Below are 14,152 nucleotides of genomic sequence, written 5' to 3'. Positions count from 1 at the left end.
TGGTGACTCCAAAGCAGCGGCAATAATACATCTCTTTGGTTTTGGAGGCCCTGTTTTGTGCCAAAAGATTAGCAATGAAATCTCCTGTGATCAGGGCTTTGTTGTAACTAATAATGGGGTTTGCAGGATGATTAACTTACACGAGTAGCAATAGATTATACACACCATCATATTAGAAAAGACACGGCTTTGGTACATTTCCTTTTCTACTACTGTTACTGTCGTATCATGGAAAGTGCAATGTACATGTCATTTTCATATATCTGTTAATTTGTGCTCAAAGTTACAAACCGTACTAGCCTTGCTGCCTTGGGCCTCCCAAGCGAGTGTTAAAGACGCAAACTACGACCCACAGTGATGGATCCAAAACGAGAGCTTCATTCAAGTTGAGCCACTTGGTACGTTTCACTGTCTATCTACACATTTCATGTCTTGCAAGTTAATTAAATATTGATCGGATCCCTGGCCTCAAAGAAAGTAAAACGTTTTAATATTTTAGGTTATTATATATCCAACTGAAGTTAATTAAATATTAATTGTTTTTATGCATAGTTTGGTGGCCTTTTGTTGTTTCTAGATACATTATTTTTATTATGTGTATTTGGACATGGTGTATTAGATAGGTGCAATGCAAAAAGCTTTGTATCTAGAAAAAAAAAAGAAAAAACATCATATAATCTGAAATAGAGGGGTACGATATATCAAAATTATTCCACTTTTACATCAAAAATTTTAGAACTGAAGAAGGCAAACATGCTCAATTGTGAATCAAATAAACTGAAACTGAAAATATTGGAATGACATAAGGAGCATTCAATAATTAGTGTCCTTAATCAAGAGTAGTCTAGTCCAATTGTTAAACTCATAACTGCCCTGCCCCCACATGTGGCATGACCCACCATAGTAGGTGGTGGTGTATTATTGGGGTGCCATGAGATGGCATGCCGATTGTTTGTTTGGAAGAGCCCCCGACTTTGGCGTTTATACGGAGACCGTAACAACTTGGAATCTGTCAACAAGGCCGGCTGAAACCAGCATGAAAAAAATCAGCAAATGAACGTGGTGAGGTGAGAACAACAAACAAATATATAAAGAAAATCTAAACAACACTTGGTAAAAAAAAATGGAGCTCAAATCACCTCGAATCAATACTCACATACGTATAAGGCCTTGTTTAATTCCACCTAAAAAGCCAAAATTTTTCAAGATTCTCCGTCACATCGAATTTTTAGACATATGTATGACATATTAAATATAGGTGAAAATAAAAACTAATTTCACAGTTTGGTCAAAATTTACGAGACGAATTTTTTGAGCCTAGTTAATCCATGGTTGGACAATAATTACCACAAACAAACGAAAGTACTACAGTATCGCGAAATTTTTTCCACAGGGAACTAAACAGTGGCAGAGCCACCGCCCGGCCACCCCAGGCAGACGGGCGGGCTTGTCGGTGATTTTTTTAAAAAAATTTCCTTTGTATCAAAGAAGAGCGTTGCAGTTTACTAGCTAAATATATTTTGTATAATGAAAATTGCCCAGGCTCACGAAGGCTTCTGGTTCCGCTACTGGAACTAAACATGGCCTAAACATACCGTAGTAGGATAGCATGAGAAGCATCCTATTATCCCATTAGTTTAATGCTGGCTTTTGATGTGCTTTAGCTCTTTTGTGAAATACGTTTACGTATACGTGGCATTTTGGTCCGGGGTAGGGATGATCTCTCTCAGTCGAGTGAAAGAGTGAGCACGTCGCTACGGAACGGGCCCGCGCGCGCCTGCACCAGTTCCGTTTCGACTCTTCTGCTAGTCTTCCCGTTCTTCTCACGCTACATGCTCGGTCAGCGTCGGTTCCCGAGCGTGAAAAAGGTCAAAGCAAATTTTGGCCTGAGGCGAAACAGATTACCAGGCAAAGCCAACCTACATTTTCAGCACTTTGTGCAGGCACGCTGACATTGGCGGACTTAGTAAAGAGGAATTGGATGTACATATATACACTCCATGTATTTTTGCAAACAATCAAAGTTAGTAGCTCATATTACCAATATATACACGTGTAATGAGATCATATCCAAATACAAATGTTTAGATGTTCGGTTTCGCACAATAAGGAATGAAAGAAAAAGAAATTGACGTACCTAGTGCTCGTCGCCGGTGAAGAGCTCAAAGAAGACTAGACACTTGGTTGCGCAATCAGAGTTGTGTTAGAGTTTACGGTTAGATCTAGATCCTAACAAGTATATTAATTGTAGAAGTCTATGAAAGAAAATAAGCAAGCCAGAAGGCACAATAAGGTACAATCATTTATCCGATCTTCGATCAGAGCATGACTACAGACAGTTCTCTCTATAAAATGTAACTACACTACCATCCGGCAGACTCATGGCCTTGCTATCATTCAAACATGCCGTTAAGTCATCTCCTAATTGCAACAAGGGTTAGCTTATATTATATATGCCTTACACATACAGGGTTCGATTCAAACTCTATCATAACGCAAAATAAGTCACATAACTGAATTGTACACATATTCAACGCATATCGAACAAACTACTATGTTCCAAATTGTAAATTCTAGTTTTTCTAGGTACATAGAATCCTACATATATATTTTGTCTACATGTATATAGAAGATACGTGTTAAAAAAAACTAGAACGACTTACAATTTAGAAGAAAGGTAATACATTTATATGATTGTGGATAATAAGTAGTCATTGTTTGGAGTTGATGGTTTTCTGCGCTTCTTTTTTAAGACAAAACTTATAATAATTTTTTTATCTGCGCGCTTTTGAAATTCTAGCAATCTAACAGAGGAGCGTTGTGGTAAACTTAGTAATCGTGTCGAATAGACCTCCTTCAGCGTGATTGTGGATAATAATGGAGGTTTCTCTATGCAAGTCTTGGGACATGCTTGATTGCTTGTACTACTATATATATATATATATATATATATATATATATATATATATATATATATATATATATATATATATATATATATATATATATATATATATATAGTTTGCAGTACAACATTACAGCTCCTACTACCATAAAGGAGAAGATTAAGTCTGCATGCCGTGGGCAAAAGTTAAGGTTTCCAATTATTAACCTCACTCATAGGGAGCAGTACTGAACAGCTAATCTTGGGATGGTTTGCATCTCGTCTTATGTGCTGGACATATGTGTTGTCCTATTTACCTAGTTATAGCTAAAATCTTCATTCTAATAGATAAAAACATTTGGTTACTCCAAAAAGAGATAATTCTTCATGTGCCACTAAAAATCCCTTGCGCACCCATCTCATGTATATGACACCTGATCCCAATTGTATCTATTATTGTTATTATACATGTGGAATCCAGTGCGAGAAGTGGCATACAATTTTTTGTGGCCTATGGCGGATTTTATCCAGAAGTATATATGACATAGTATAGCTCCTGGTTTTCCTCTAACTTATGGTAATATTACCTCCGAGTCATTTTTTTTTCAGCGTACTAGTTTTTTAATAACTAAAATTTTCTATTACACATATACTGTTTTTTCCTGCTGCTTTAACTATACCATTTCCTAACCATTATTATCATCCGAAGTCAGCAAATAAAACTTCCATCAAGAAATACGACAACAAAAGGAGAGAGAGAGAGAGAGAGAAGCCGAGAGAGGGCCATCAAAGATCACATGATGGTTAATCTAGACTGTAACATGCAGTAGTTTGCTACAACATGTTAACTAGAACCGAATAAAACATGCTCTAAATCATCTAGCTGATCCCGTGTCTGATGCAAGAACCTTCCTCTGACCGGCAAATAATGATCAGGGCGCCATGCGCCGCCGCCGCTACACGCCGATGAAGCCATCCAAGTGATCCGCCATGTAATATTATACACACAACACAAGATGCCAAGCTGATTACTCTACAGAATTAACAAAATCGTTCTAGCCCAACGGCCAGGCAAAATTGTCTAATGCACAAAGCTGGGGACGCTTTGATTAATCAATGGATCAATTAGTCGTAATCAATTGCTTAACATGTTTAATCAGTAGGGAGAGCAAGCAAACCTAACCTAACCTAACAACTAGCCAGGCCAAGCTAGGGTTAAGTTAGTTAACCACACGCTAGTAGACTACAGGGGGTTTACGGCTGGCTCACAGCTCCAAGCAATTGGCTTTTTGCTCTGATTGGATTAGCTGCTTGCTAATACTCCTGTTTAAGCACCACTACACGTACCAGCAGTTCGTTCCACGTACAGGCTTTGTACACCCACGACACATGGGGCCATCCTATATGGGCCCCGCCTACCAGTGGCTGTACGTTCTATGGTCTGGGGAGGCTGTTGGTGCGGACAAGTGGTGTGGGCCCCATCCTCATGTGAGAACAAACTGCTTGATTTGATTTCTTTTGAGGCTAATGCTTCTTGGCTCTATTTTCCCTAATGATACGCTTTGAACATCAATCGTTGAGCCTCCATGAAATGAATTCCCTCTCCCTCACTAGTTTAATTAGGGGCCCCATTTTAGCTATTCCCATCATCATGCCTCAGGTTAATTTGCACTAGCTAATGCCTAACCTAATGAGAATCCAAGATCCATCCTTACCCAAATGACAAATCCAATAAGCAAGGATTGCATGCTTGTGTGAATAATAATCGTCCTAGAGTAGTGAGGTCGATAAAAAAATATAAAAAATTGAGGTCGCAAGTTAGTTACCTATTTTGATAATTAATCCACAAAGGCAACATTATTTTCCCAATAATAGGTGTATGTATCCCAGGGCCCCCAATTGACTACCATGCATTTTGAGGTCTAGGATTGTGGTGTATACAAGCATACTCCCTCTGTCCCTGTAATACCCGATTTTAAGGACAAAACCAGATATGCACAATATGTGAGTTTTAGAAGTCAAATCTCACATATAGCTACAAATAAGGGGTAATATCAAAAGACAATGCATAAATATATAACGTACTTAGTATAAAAGAGATAACCTTTAGTATCAAACAGCGGATAGACAACTCCAAACTTCGGGTATTAACTCCTCTCCACAGGATCAAACTGACTGGTTGATCACAAGCCCAAAACTTCTCCTGAGGTGTGGGGGAATTGCAAGAGTGAGCACATATCGTACTCAACAAGTATAACCAGGGGTTCATGAGGCTCAATAAGCTGACACTGGTTTGACTGCATTTAGCTTTTATATGTAGATATCATATTTAATCGTTGGATAGCAAATATCAAGGTAGCATATTAAATCCCATAACCACATGATCAATGTATACAAGAATTAAGAATAACACATATAAACAACATAATAAACCATCATTTATTATCATTATTCACGTTCGTCAGTGTCCATCTATTCCATCAGTTTTCCGGGCCGCCCATATCCGTGGGCACGGCTAGTATACCAGATTTAACACTCTGTAGAGGTTGTACATCTTTACCCATGAGTCATGATTTACCCTTTCGCTCGAGGCCCGTCGACCTCTTAACCCACTACCAAGGAAGGTCGGCAGGGTTCACTATGAAGTCTTTCAAAGGTTCGTCTAACAAGTTAGGGCCGCTTGGTTTCATTAGTCAGTCCATGTGATTCACCCGCAGGAATCCACGGTCTGCTATTCCCCAATTGCGCCGCATGGGTAACCGCTAACGAGCTAGAAAAGCTTACTCATACTTGACTAAAGCCAGAGCCATATAGCCCTCATGGTTGTACGAGTTGTCCCAGCTTTTGCCAAGGGATAAGTCCTTATGGAGGGTCAAGATCAATCTAGCAAAAGCCAGAGTTCTTTCCACCCTTTATATTCAAGTTACTAGAAAGCTTATTTTATTGTTTATTGTATATCCAACATTCATGTTACAAGATCATGGATTATAATCAAGCACTAGCAAGAACTACCCAAATGCATATCCAAATAGGTAACAAGGAATTCAGGATAACAATCATCTATGATTTTGCTAAGGTCATCAAGGTGGACACATGCATATGATAAATGTTATATTAATGGTGTATAGGTAACAAGGATAGTCCCCAGTTATACTTGTCTTGATCAAAGCTCTCCTGAGCCTGCTGGTCTTCAAAGGCTTGATCTTGCTCACCAACGTACGGCTCACCGTCTAATCCCAAACATCAATCAACAACACGCAATCCAATGTAGATAATCATACACGAAGCAAACAAACTATAATTAGAACAATACACCAAACAGTAGTAAAACAAATATAAAAGTTTATCAAAATATTCTACGCAGCGCTACGATCACATAAACGTAAAGTTCACGAAAATCGGAATTAAAACGTGGAAGATATGCATTTCACAAGATTTCCTATAGAGAAATAATTAATTAAATGCTACTGCAGAATTAAAAAGTTTCAAAACAGCAAACTAATACTTCTAACATGTAGAGCTCGTAAATACGAATCTAACGAAATTTGAATGGACAAAAACGGAGTTAAAACGAGTATTTTATGAGCATTATAAAATCAGTGGCAATTCTGTAATTTCTGGAAAGCGCATTCGAAATCAGCCCACAAAGAGTACGTTTTTAAAATTGAAAAGCGTAAACTTGAAAATATGCCATGGACCGCGGGTTGATTACTCAAATCTCCAGGGACTCTTTAGCAAAACTGCAAGTGAAGGGGTATCCTTGTTTATGGGCCCTTGATCTTGATATGGACGGCTCGGGCGCGTCTGGAGCGCCAGGCAGCGGCGGGCCGGTCGCCAGGGAGGCCTCCGGTGCGGCGGCGCCATTGCTGCCGCCTCGGAGCTCGCCGTCGACCTCGACTTTCTCGAAAACAAGCACCAAACGCCGATTCAAGGGCACCGGGAGATGGAGAAAAGCGTCGCGAGCTCACCTAGAGGGTTGGTTCGGCCCGAGAAGGTTCACGGGGGCGTGGTTACGCGCGGCAGTGGAGGCCGAGGTCGGCGAGATCGCACTTCACGAAAGGAGGCGACTAAGGCTTGGTTTTTGCGGCGCAGATGCAAACGGAAACTGCGGCTTTGGAGGAGAAGCTTTATAGGGCGCGGTTTAGATCTTCACACGCGAAAATCCTGGTGAAATCGGGTGCCTTGCCCTCGGGGAGGGGGATTCCCAGCCGGTTACGGAAGGAAGAAGAAAGGAAAAACAGGAAGGGAGACTGTCACGCGGGGCCAGTGCGGCAGAGAGAGAAGAGGCGGGGCCCGGACGTCAGCTGAAGGAAGAAGGGAGGAGGAGGTCAGCGCGCGGTTGGGCCGGCTCCTGGGCCGTGCGCTGGGCCAAGGCGGGGGGAAGGGGGAGTGCTGGGCCGGTTGCTGGCTAGAGAGGGGAGGGGTGAGGTCTTCTTTCCCCTTTTTTTCCTTCTTCTTTTATTTCAAAACCTATTTTAAAATCCATTCTAAAATCACTTTGAAATACTTTTGAACTTTGGTAAAACCACTCAGCACAATAAATAAAATGCAGGAGCATGAGTGCACAAAAAATGTTTCTACTCCCTATAATAAATTTTATTTTGATGAAAAATATTATTTTTCCTATGTTTCATGAGCACAAAAATACAAAATTAAATCATTTTTCACCTATTTCAAAGGTTGCAAATTTTTGGGTGTTACAGTCCCTTTTTAATTGTCGTTGTTGGTGTGTGTGCCACAAGTTTGACTCGTTTTGTAGAAAATATGTGCAACATTTGTATCTCTAAATAAATTTGTTAAAAAACTATATTCAAAGATCTTTCTAATGATACTAATTATGTATTATAAATATTAATATTTTTAATATATAATTGCCGACAGTTGTTTTTCGGAAAGCGCAAGCGACAATTAAAAAGGGACGGAGAGAGTAGATCATATATGAGGACTGAGGACTTGACAAATTACCGTGAAAAGGCTATATTGTCCCACTTTGTGTATTAGCCATGTGGTGCTATGAGGTAAGGGGTTCTTGTGTCGTGTGATGGCCCATTTTGGTACGTGTCCACATGGACGGTTATATTACAGTAGGTGGAGTGCATCATTCTACACGGCTAGAGCATTTTCATAAAAAAGAAAATCTTTTTGTCAACTAGATCAGGGCCTTATTTAGTTTCGAAAAGTTTTTGAATTTCGATACTATAGCACTTTCGTTTGTATTTGACAGTTATTATCCAACTATAGACTAAGTAGGCTCAAAAAATTCGTCTCATAAATTACAGACAAACTGTGCAATTAGTTTTTGTTTTCATCTATATTTAGTGCTCCATGCATGTGCCGCAAGATTCGATGTGACGGGAATCTTGAAAAGTTTTTAGATTTTGGGTGATCTAGACAAGGCCCAGGCAACAAAAGAAAAATCTTAACCTGCTGGGGTTCTTGATCCACCACTCTAGCTAATTCAATATTCAGAAAACAACATTGGCTATGTATTGAGATTCGAGTCCTCATGAAGGAAAAATCATTGGTTATGAAACAAGAACGGTACATATATGTATATCTTTGAAATTGATCTAAATATTTTGTATCAGCGCAAGTTGGTTGCAAACCTAGGGACGAAATATTTTATGGTTATACAAAATCTTATGATCAAATTATGTGTGGGCCTAGAAGAATGTAAGGCCACTTGTCAACAAATATTACCATGTTGTCCCGTTGAAGGTGTGTGTGTTTCTTATGTTGGAAGGTTTGTTGACTAGTAGTTGCATGGAAAATTAGACACAGGTTTGTCGACACATGACGGCATTATTTGCTCATCAGTTGTCAGAAGGTGTATGTTGTCGGGCACCATATATATACCTTTGGCTTCTTTTGTAAATGAATGAACCATATATATTTTTTTAAAATGATTAATTGCGTCTTAGTCCTATAGAAGAAAGCCTAAAATTTTCAGGGCCATTTTGTGCGGTAGGGATATCCCAACGGCCAGCACTAGATCACTTCAAACCGTCGTGAACAAACTAGCGCTCTCTTCAGTAAAAAATATTTACTAAATAATTGATTATTCCAAATCGCCAAAATGAGGAAGGGCAATTTTTCCTTTCTCCAACAGCCGCAAAATGATTTATTTCTTAAAAAACAATGCACTGCTGAGAAAAACTAGGTAGAAACCTCACCCCGTGGAGAAAAATTATAGAGAAACTTACGGATAGAGAGTTTGGAATGACACGGGATATATGTTAGAGCATCTCCAAAAACTCTCTAAATTATCATTTAGAGAGCTATTTAAAAAAATCATGCTTTATCTATATCTTTTCACCCTTCAATAGATTCTCTATACTTGTGTGCACTAGATCGAGTCAACTTCGCTCTTCATCTTTGGCTAGTGAGTAATCTGAAATAGAAGATGCATATTTAAAGATCTAATTAAAAAAATGTTGGAGGGTATTTTTTTCACCAAATAGCTTGGTCGTTATTCTTGTTAGAGCATCTCCAAGAGATTAACCAAAAACCCTAGTCAAATTTACTGATTTAGCTACTCTCTAAAATAGATTTAACAAAAAAATATTAGAGTACTCCAACAGACTTTGTAAAAGGATGGCTAGTGAGGTAGGCTATCTAAAAGTAGAGAGCGAATAAGGTGGGATGGAGAGCTACTAAATTTGAAGAGTGGTTTACAGAGTCTGTTGGAAACGTTTTTCCTTCAACAATAGCTAAATTTACCTTTAGAAAATGATTTAGCTAATCTCTTGGAGATGCTCTAAGGCTATTTTAGAATTTACATAGCAAAAAGTAGGATCCAACAGATGTGCTATCAGGTTTTATAAAATAGAAAGTTGACTATCCCTTGATTTTTAGTGGCCATATATAGCCAACCACTGACACTAGCTATCAGATTTTGTAAAATAGCAAGGGTGTTGTGGACCTTTTTTTAAGAAGGTTTGTATTTTACAAAATGACTAAACAATGAATTTTGATTATTAATTTTAGCCAAGCTCTTGGAGATGTTCTGCATTCAGATATGAAACTATTGGAGACCTGTTTTTTCTCTGTTATTTGGTCAAAAAAAATGCTTTTTGAGTTGAATTAAGGAGCTTGATTAAAGATGCTCTAAATTTTCTAGTAGTGGCAATGCGGCATGCCCTTGTTATTAGCTCATCTTCGGTTTCGGGTCTCTAGGACAAGCAATCTCCATGTTCCAAACAACTAGGTCACTGCATTTGCACCCCTTTTTCCAATTAGAAAAAGACATGCATCACGTTTTCCGTTGCTTTTGGGAATGATGACTGAGTAACCCTAACTAACGTGCTGGTTGATCGACCTATTGCTTGTAGGCTTTAGCTCACACTAGATAGTAGCAGGCCTGACCGGCGGCCGCCTGGTCCTGAAAATACTCGTGGCGGCCGGCCTAAACGGAACTTCCAATGTACTCCAAACTATCGCATAGGAACATGCTCCCAATATTACAAACACTAGTACAATCTATCTTGCAGTGCCCGCGTCAAAATTTGTGTGAGAATTTCTCGATCGGCCTAAATGTCGGTAACCGATCTGCTTTTGAATAAATTAAAATTTGCAGACTCCAAAACTTATAGAAAAGCTATATACGATTTTCGCCCCCCCCTCTCTCTTATTGTCTGGTGATTTATCGTGAGAGAAAAATATTGTTCTATGACTGAAAGAAGTTCAATTAGCTGATGTTGATGCTGATGATGATTTGTTGTAAGAGAAAAATATTGTTTTATTGCTGAAAAGTAGTACTGATAAGTTCAAGCGAATAGGGCCACACCAGCCATGGAACAGTTGGATCACGTTAAAAAAGAATAAACTTAATAAATATAATGTTAAGTCAATTTTATATAAAAAGCTGCTGCTGATACTAGTTTATTGTGACAGAAAAATATTGTTTTTATAGTTGAAAAATAGTGTTGATAAGTTCAACCAAATAGAGCCTAGTCAAATTTACGTAAGATTGTTTGACTCAGGCCTCGTTAGTTACACCCAAAATCAAAAAAAATCAAGATTCCCCTCACATTAAATCTTGCAGCATATACATGAAGCATTAATTATAGATAAAAAATAAATAATTGTATAATATATTTATAGTTTGTGAAATAAATCTTTTGAGCCTAGTTATTCCATAGCTGGATAATAATTACCAAATACAAACAAAAATACTATGGTATGTAAAAACTTTCCACCCAGGATGCTTGGTTGGGGGTGCTAAAGTTTAACAGGTACCATAGTATTTTCGTCTTATTTAACAATTTGTGTCTTATTATAGACTAATTAGGCTTAATAATTTCGTCTCGTAAATTACTCGCTAGTTATATTTTTAGTTTTATAAATAGTTTCTATTTAGTACTCCATATATATGTCTAAATATTCAATGTGATGGAAGTTAAATTTTAACGGCGACAACCAAACATGGCCTCATCGAAGTGGGAATATGTATTTTTTATTGAGACGGAGGGAGTATCGGATATTTCATTATTTTTTTCTGTAAGGCCTTGTTTAGTTCAAAATTTTTTACAAAATAGACACTATAGTATTTTTGTTTATATTTGATAAATATTATTTAATTATAGACTAATTAAGCTTAAAAGATTTGTCTTGTAAACTATAGATAAACTATGCAATTAGTTATTATTTTTATCTATATTTAATATTTTATATATGTGCCATAAGATTTAATATGGTGGGAAGTCTTAATTTTTCTGCAAAATTGTTAGAACAAAACCAGGCCTAACATCCGTAGCCTCAACACTGGCGTTATTTATGATCAAGGCAGGATGCGGGTTGGATGTGCCTCAGCTGCCGGGATGCTTGCCTGGGCTGACCTTTTCCATCTACTACTTCTGGTGGCTACATCACACAGCAAGTCAACACGTGGCCCGCCGTTTTGTCACGCCTCTCTAAAATTCACTTTACCCTTAGGTTTTGTTTAGCAAAAAAATTTACAAAAAGTTTCAAATTCTCCGTCACATTAAATCTTACGGTACATACATAAAGTATTAAATATAGATAAAAATAATAACTAATTGTATAGTTTACCTATAATTTGTAAGAAAAATCTTTTGAGCCTAGATAATTAATGATTAGACAATATTTATCAACACAAACAAAAATGCTACATTATACATTTTGTAAAAATTTTTGAAACTAAACAAGACCCTAGTTTAGACATGGGGACATGGGCGGAGCTACATGTATTATTGTGGGTGCAGCCGCACCCATGAAAAAAAATAAAAAATAGTGATAAATGTCAAATTTTTACCATATTTACATCTATAAATTATAAAGTCTTGCACCACTAGATAAGCGCACCCAGCCGGCGTCTTCTATGCGGACGTGCATGCATGTGAACACTTCGTTTTGGTCTTGGGCTGGAGTACTGTGCATGCATGGAGAGCGAGATGAAAAACCGGATCATCATCAATCATCCTCCTCCATTTAATTAACCACCATCCAGATCCACTTATTTAGAGCAAGGGCACTTACTAGATTTAAGATAGACCTTGTATTTATTTTAGGATAGCAACTCCAACAGATATGCTATCCATCTTGTCTAGGCTATTTTTATATTTTTAAAGTAAAAGTTAAACTCCAACAGATGTGCTATCTGGTTTACTAAAATAACAAGTTTGTTATTTCTAAACTTTCGCTTGTCATATATACCATGTCGTCCTCACTAGCTATCCTAACAAAGTCTGTTGTGGAACTCTATGCTTTGAGTGAATTTTTTATTTTGCACAATAGCTAAATCTTATAATTTAGAATATAATTTTAGCTAGTCTCTTGCAGATGCTCATCAGTATATTAGCCGATTGTGCTACAACACGGCCCGTCTATATATAGATCCAGATGAACCGGATCAATCCTCCGCCTCCGTTAATTTAGGCACCTTCCAATACATCTGTTTATTATTTAGAGCGGGCGCACTTACTTGGCCAAGGTGATATTTTTTTGAGGATCCTTATATTCTCTCTCCATCCCAAAACAGATGGACAAAGGGAGTATACATTGTAAATAGTTGGAAGAATGTTAAAAAGTTGAGCCAAGAGAAAGGTCAATAATAGAGCCAAGTGCTTAAAAAGCCAAGGAGGTGAAGAAAGCTCTCTTTAGCATTGGTGATCTTAAAGCCCCTCGACCTGATGGTCTACATGCAATTTTTTTCAAACGTTTCTAGAATATGTTGGAAGGAGACCTGACTGACGAAGTTCTGGAAGCAGTAAATACTTTCACTATTCCAGATGGATGGAATGACACCACAATTGTGATGATACCGAAGGTGGCGAATCCTGATACAGTTGGGCAGTTCAGACCAATTTCTCTATGCAATGTGGTGTATAAGGTAATATCGAAGCTTTTATCAAGTCGGTTAAAGGTGATCTTACCGAATATTATAAGTGACCATCAAAGTGCGTTCGTACCGGGGAGGTTGATTACTGACAATATTTTGTTAGCTTATGAATGCATACACTCAATGAAGAAAAAGCAGGGGAGTAGAGGTCTATGTGCAGTAAAGTTGGACATGCATAAAGCATATGACAGAGTAGAGTGGGTTTTTCTTGAGAAAATGACGTTGAAGCTTGGGTTTCACCAAAGATGGGTGAGGTTGATTATGGCTTGTGTTACATCGGTAAAGTACAGGGTCCGTTTTAATTCGATGGAAACAGATACAATAATCCCCACAAGGGGGTTGAGGCAGGGGGATCCATTGTCACCCTATCTTTTTTTGATAGTTGCAGAGGGTTTATCCTGTATGCTGAAAGGAGCTGAAGGAAGAGGGGAATTGGAGGGGGGTCAAGGTGTGTAGGACGGCGCCAGTGATTTCACATCTACTGTTTGCAGATGACTCTCTCATTCTAATGCATGCTGATAAGAAGAATGCTGATTGCTTATCTGATATTTTGAACAGATATAGTGTTAATTCAAGTCAGAAAGTGAGTGAAGCCAAATCAAGCATTTTTTTCTCCAATAATACAAATGTTGAGGTAAAATCGGAGGTTTGTGAAGCTCTGAATATTATGACTGAATCCCTGACTGATAAATACTTGGGGCTACCAGCAATGGTGGGGGTAGATCGTTCAGACTGTTTTCGCCACCTGGTGGACCGGGTGAATTCCAGAATAAATGGATGGAAGGAGAAACTACTTAGTATGGGAGGTAAGGAGATCTTGATAAAATCTATTGCTCAAGCTATCCCAGTATATGCGATGATGGTCTTCAAAATTCCTAACAAAATTTGCAAAGGAATAAGCACGGCCA

This window comes from Sorghum bicolor, chromosome 2, assembly GCF_000003195.3.
Source record: "Sorghum bicolor cultivar BTx623 chromosome 2, Sorghum_bicolor_NCBIv3, whole genome shotgun sequence".
NCBI classification, from domain to species: domain Eukaryota; kingdom Viridiplantae; phylum Streptophyta; class Magnoliopsida; order Poales; family Poaceae; genus Sorghum; species Sorghum bicolor.
Note: the sequence above shows the minus strand (reverse complement) of the source record.